The following is a 7,141-nucleotide window of genomic DNA, read 5'->3' on the forward strand; positions in this document are numbered from 1 at the left end:
GAAAATAATATTTAAAAAAGAAAAATAGGCTCAGGATTACCAGAAGAAAATAACTCACATTTAAAGTAGCAGTTTACTGTAGTACATTACTTTGAAAGTATTGCATTTAGCTATGTTATACTGAAATATTCCACTTTGGACTGCACTAACCTACTTATTTGTAGTAGGCTAGCTATCCTATTGTGCATAGCCTAGCCTATTTTCTATTTCCTATTTAAAGGGACACTGTGTAACATTTTAAGTAATTTATTAGCTAAAATCAATATCCTCATTCATAAATATGTCCTCATTGGTGTAAAATCACCTCTGCCAATAATCTGAATAATCCTCTTGAGCAGAGAATTACAAATATTAATATTACATTTTGTCCATTGAGCGGGCAAGTCTTATGGAGGAATCCATGTTGGTTGGAATGTCATCAGGTGCATTGTTTAAAATTTAGAATTGTTCTTGTCCTTGAAGGCCACTGTAGCTTCTGTTATTATTCAAAAGTGGTGGGGTGGGGTTACCCAGGGAGCGTTGCATTCTAGAACTTTCTAGAACTTTCTTGATGATGTCACATTACACAGTGTCCCTTTAACAAAAAAATGTAACCTTTTGCTATAAAATAAATAACCAAGCAGCAAAGCAATTTAAAGTTCCACCTCAACTGCACACAAATGCGGGTTGCACGTGAATGCCTAATCAAAAATGCAACATACCTAGGGGGCAAAACCCCTTTTTTTAAAAAAAACACATGGAGCGTTGTAAAAGGTTGTTCACCAGAAATGATATCCAGGACCTTCCAGGATCCCAACCTGGGTGGACAACCTGGTCAACAAGCTGCTGGAAAGCTACAGGGGGCCGACATAGAGCAAATCAGAACCACTGTTGAAGCGAATGGGGGTGGGCTAATAGGGAATTTTTTTAACTTATAGATATCATTATGAAACTTTGCAAGTTGATTGCTGACATTTAAACAACACATTTTTGTATTACAGTATTTTCCAAAAAGTTTTAATAAATATGAAAAATCATCAATATCTTACTAATGATGCGTACATTTGCATATGCAAAGCCCCAAAATCTAGATGTTGGACAAAAGCAGAGTCAATTTGTTTTTAAATTTTGAAAACAAAACAAGTGTCCAACTGCCTGAAGCTTTTCCTAATCACAGTTCAAATTTGATCAATAACCAATTGAAAATGAATTTTTTACACTGTTTTTTCCAAGGGAATGTCTAGTCGTTTCCTAAAATACCAGCTGGAGACTCCAAAAGGACACTTTTGGTCCATGGCACATGAAATGTAACTTTGTAAAAAATGTATTTTCTATGGGTTATTGATCAAATTTGAACTGTGATTAGGAAAGGCTTCTGGCAGTTGGACACTTGTTTTGTATTCAAAGTTTAAAAACAAATTGACTTTGTTTTCTTCCAACATCTAGATTTTGGGGCTTTTTTAACATTTTGGAAAATACTGTAATACAAAAAGTTGTTGTTTTAATGTCAATAATGAACTGGCAAAGTTTCATAATGATATCTATAAGTTCAAAAAATTCCCCATTAGCCCATCCCCATTCACTTAAACAGTGGTTCTGATTTGCTATGTCGGCCCGCTGTAGCTTTCCAGCAGCTTGTTGACAAGGTTGTCCACCCAGGTTGTGATTGTGGAAGGTCCTAGATGTCATTTTTGGTGAACAACCTTTTACAACGCTCCATGTCTATAAAATCACTTTGCCCCCTGGGTAACAACGAAAAAATCCAAATTCTGAAGAATGAGCAACTAAAATATAGCCGTTGGTAGACTAGCCTATCTCTTAGCCTATATGAGAAAAATATCTAAATCTTAATACTGCCAATATGCCTTGATGATTTTTGTAATAATATTTATGCTCGATCTTCTTCTGTTTCCCCTTTTCTCACGCACATGTTCAGTGCATTAGCCTATACTCTGTAGCCTAAAGGCCTACTTCAGTGGTATCCTAACACAGTTCTTCAACAAATAGACTTGTGGGAATAGTCCTTAATCTATTTAATAAAATATCATTATGATAATATATTGATATGATACTTTATAATAGCTTATTATCAAGTAGGCCTATCCAAATTAGGCTATTAGGCCTATCTGGAAACCCATTTTAACTAAACATTAGGCTATAGGCCTATCTGTAATAAGGAAGATTCATAATGTGCTTTCAACCCCAATACAAAGTGCTTTACTTGTGTCATCTTATGCATGCTGCCTTTCATCCCCCACATGTGCAAAATGATATCAAATCTCCTTGGGGTGCCGATTGGGATGATTTAAATTTGGCTAAATGAAAATGCAGATCTCAGCTGCTGAACAGCGTAAAGCCTGAGGAGGGCCAACAAACCCTTAACTGTCATAGAGGGCTGAGTTAATCAACTTTTCAAAAGTTAATGTTATTCTTGGGGCGTCCCATTCCTAGATAGACAGGCATATTTCCGTTTTTTCCACTCACAGTTCAGGGGGAATATCTTACCAGCTGTGTAATGTGATTGCTCTGACATGATGCATTTACCAAATGAAGAATGACCATTTTTAGCAAATTCAAATCCAGTCTTGGATTACATCACAAAATCGAAAATGTTAGGATAATTATTTTCTGACACTTCTATCTAGTTTGTGTGAAGAGTAGGCCTATTCCCGATTAGCTCAAGACCTATGGTGGAGTCAGCGATTCTGGAGAATGCTTGTTGTCAAAAGGACTTATTTGTTTAAATCAGGGGATATCTTATCACAAAAATAAAAATAAAAATCTGGCGTAATACACAGCCTAGGCTCTGTAAAGTGGTAGGGTAAACAAATGGGGGTCAGTTGTAGCTATAGCAACATGCTTGTTTACCAAGCCTAGGCTGTGTATTAACACTGGGTTTTTTTCAGCACACACACAGCACGTGCAGGTAGCATATTGTTAGGAGAAATTCACTGATTTGACAAAAAGGGATTTTGACAACAAGCGTTCTCCAGTGTCGCTGACTCCACCTTTTATACTTAATGTAAACAGGGAAAAAATGTAGTCCCACTGGGCCAAATGTAGCTCAAGAATTCAAATTTAAGATTTAATTAGTTTCATTTTTCAGCATTATAAAAAAGGAGTCCAGTTGTTTAAACACACATTGCACTAAAACATAATAATTAATTAAAACTATTCAAGTATAAAATAAATAATTACAATTCAACAAGGAAACAGCTTTGTGTCAGTGACTTTGAATTCTACCATCCTTAATCATGGATCTGTCAAATAGGACGCAATTTAGGACACAAATATTTGGTTGAGTAATATAATTCTAACATTAAAGGCTGTAAAACAACATACTAGCACTTTTGTTTAATTTGTGATGTCGATCCACTTGTAAACAGTGTCAACCAGGACCTATTTTTCTATATTTGTATATATTTTTTTGAGTTGCATGTTTTGTAATATTACTGTAAATTGCCAAATGCTGTCATGAATCACGGCCCTCGTCTTTCACACTTGCTTTTCACTGCAGGGGGAGGATGTCGCTGTAACATGAGGGATGTGGAGGAATTTGCACCTGGGCCACTTTTAAGCAGGTGGCAGTGACTGTCAGGTCAGGACACAGATATAATAACTTCTCATGAGGGTTGTGATTGACAGCTCCCCAACCAGACATAAAGCTGGCAGAGGAAATTAAGCCTAATTGTTTTTTTAAAAGGTTGTAGGCAGAAATTATGGAGGCCAGGTTGCTGTGCAGAGAGCAGCTTTTGGACATTTCTGTTAATGACTTCTCAGCAAGAATGGTCGAAAAGGTTTGAGATCCCTTCAGAAAAAAAGGGCCAAATGAATGAATTCACGAAGAAAGTGTCATGATACACAGTATGATATGCTCAGTTTCTCTCAATGCACCAAAACTAGGAAAATACAAAAATCATAACTTGTGATATTTATGATATACTGATTTATATCTAAGACGAGAAGCCTATGTCGATGAACTGAGATTTCCAATTGGCACATGGGTCCTTTCGTTGCATAGCGTTTCACTTTAAAGTAGCCGATGAGTAAACTTAATTAAAGTTACCACCATAGCCAAGCCAATAGACTTGATAATGAACTGAATGTGCGCTGTTCAACATATATGTAGGCTAAATTGTTGTCCTAAATAACATATAAACACATGAAAACCAACATGTGTGCACAAATTAATATGAAAGTTGCCAATTTCTTTTTTTACTTAAAATAATGTCTGATTCGTTGTTTTGTTTCACAAACCAGGTCGACGAGACGTTACTAGGCTTACAGAGGGTAAATGAACAGGGATTACACGGAGGGGAATATAATGTTAATGTTACTAAAAATGTACAGTAGCCTATATATTTAATTTCTTATACAAATAAAAAAACTGGGGCTTGTGAGACCTTTGAGCCTCGGGTGAATTTACATTTTACGCAGTATAATTTGGTGGCACAGCGAAATTTAGACATCATGGCTCTTTACAGATCCATTAACCTTCGAGGTTGAGTCTATCAGTGGTTGCTCACCCGTCAATACAAAGGTTTCCCAGCAGGAATCTGTTCATAATCAGCCATGCATGCTTTCGAAGCAATAATTGGAAATATCCTTCAGTTTAGGCTTTCATGGATCCCTTCAGGACAAAAATTAAGATCTCGGGTTGTGTGATTTCAACAGGAGTGACAAAAGAAATCAAACAATAAAGAAAATATATGGAGATGTAGAAAAAGTGAGAAACCTTCTGTTTGGAAAATCACATTTCCAGCAAATGCAAAAATATATAATAAAACAATAACAAATGTAATTCCCTAACTCAACGCATTGCTCCTGGAACAGACAAAAAATACTTAAAAAGATGCTTTTTGTTGAATAATAAAATGGGCTACCTGTGCGTAAACTTTCTCAACGTGCGTAAATTGATTTCGTCGGGTAATAGCCTGCAAATTAAATACATATTCTGGGGTTAGTCTCCCATTTAGATTGTATATGTTTTTATCCGCAAAAAGCAAATGTTAACAGTCAAAGGCTAATGAATAAATTCAATAAATTGTCCACGCACTCAACGTAGCCTATATATAAATATCTATCGGGGAGACGTTGGGGTGGGTTAATGCACTCAGATGGGGGTGTTTGCATTTCAACGATCGCAGGTTGAAAGGAAGAAAAGCCGCGATTTGTCCCTCTATCTGATATCTCCACATGCAGGTATGAAAGGAAGTTAGTTATGTGGGACAGAGGGGGTTCCTCCTCAGTATCCTCCTCTGTCCTTGACGCCTTAGAGCAGCCAATGGGGAGCATATAGGCTAATTGCCGCTGAAGATGGCCTCGTCTGGTTTACCTGCATATCAGATTATTGGACATAACGACGCCATTCGCGAGTGGGAGGATTGTTAAGCCATAGGGTTAAAGAAGATGGGACACTAATCAACCAAAACCTGCGCGTAAACGCGCGTAAACAACTCAAAATTAGTCATTTTTTATCTCCCTTGTTCGCCTTAAATTTAGGCGGAGTGACATGGACCTTCTTAACCCCGGAATTCTCCTCTCCTTGTGTTGACATTCAGCCCTAAAGGTAGCTGTCAGATAGCCCTGTCCGCGAATCACAGAGCTATTCATCATTGTCTGACAGCTCTGTTTGGGTAAAGGCCATAGTGGCCCAGATGACAACTATACAAGCTACAAGGTGTGTGAATGCGTAGCAAGAACATCATGGGTCTTTATTGAGAAAGCTGTATATTTGTATGCCATTTAAAAATTACGCGCTTTACCTGCGATAATGCGCACAATAAAGCTGGTACATAAAACGAATGTCTGTGTTTATTTATCACATATTTGGCTATTTGTGTTTAATTATTTTTCCATTTAATTGGCCTGGCCTAAACCATTGTAGGCCTACTAATGACAAAAAATAGCTAGGTATTTATAAGCCATTTCAGTCTGGTATGTTGTTGGTCTATTGAAATGCATTTAAACTGTAAGATGCATTTTGGCTGGAGGACAATAGCGCAAAACATCTTGTTGCCTCAGTTTGTACAAGAAAGAAAGGTCTGTAAAACTCAGGTTGTAATCATGTTAAGCACCAACTAATTATAAATAAAGATTGTTAGGTTGCCAATCACTCGTAAAATTAAAGTTAATTTGTAAATGAGTGCATTTTTAAATAGCAAATGTGTAGTTAATTATTGTAATATTTGGTCATATCTGACTGCACTGGTGTCGTTGTTCAAGTAGAAAAGTGTGTGTGTCCCCAATGTAACACTCAATATAAAACCCTTTAAATAAATTGCATCAAAGTGAAAGTAATGCCTGATATGTTTTAATGTCTAACAGTCATTTAACACAAATAACACATGTACATTTCAATTAGAAGTTGGTCTGCTCTAGCCTGCTTCCTGCCACACGATCGCTTTCAGGCTAACAACACGACAAACTGCCTCTTTCCTTTTCAGTCCGAGACTGTACATGCCCACACACTATAATGCAATTTCTTTTTTTTTCTTTTTACATTGAATTAATGTAACGTATATGTTCAAAAAAGTGCTGAAATATCTTACCTTTACAAACACAGCAAAAAAAATAAAAACACACAACCTCTAACAGACATACAGTTATATGAAAAGTCAATGGAATATGCCTATTTTCCGATCACTGCAGAGGTAGGAAGGCGCATGTCAAATATAAACCAACATAAGGTGACATTTTTCAGTCTATTTAGGCCCCACCAGTTCCCAAACTGGGGTCCGGGGGACTGCAGAAGTCCTTGAAGAGGCTCCCGAGCAAAGAGAGGAATACTATTACTGTGTCACTCCTCAGAGGTTAACATACTGACATTTCATAAGGAGGGTCCAGTCTCCCCGCTCACCTGGTAGCTATATATCCTAGAGAATAAATCAAACATCTTCTGTAACTTGGTTCCTCTGAGCAGACTCTCACTGAATGAAATAAGGAGTCCTTTTGTAAAGCATTTGAGGATAAAAGAGTTAGGGAACCCCTTTATTCAGGCCTGGGAAACACGATGAGGCAGTCAGTTCAACCAGATACGCGGAGCAGAGTAACAGTCCCCTCAGGTCTCCTCCTCTTCTCAGGAAAAAAAAGTATAGGAGTTAGTTTGTTTCCCGGGAGCAAAATATTAAAACAAATTAATAAATACAGTCACCAAGTGTTC

The sequence above is a fragment of the Ammodytes marinus genome (genome assembly GCF_949987685.1).
Source record: "Ammodytes marinus genome assembly, chromosome: 10".
Taxonomy (NCBI): Eukaryota; Metazoa; Chordata; class Actinopteri; order Uranoscopiformes; family Ammodytidae; genus Ammodytes; species Ammodytes marinus.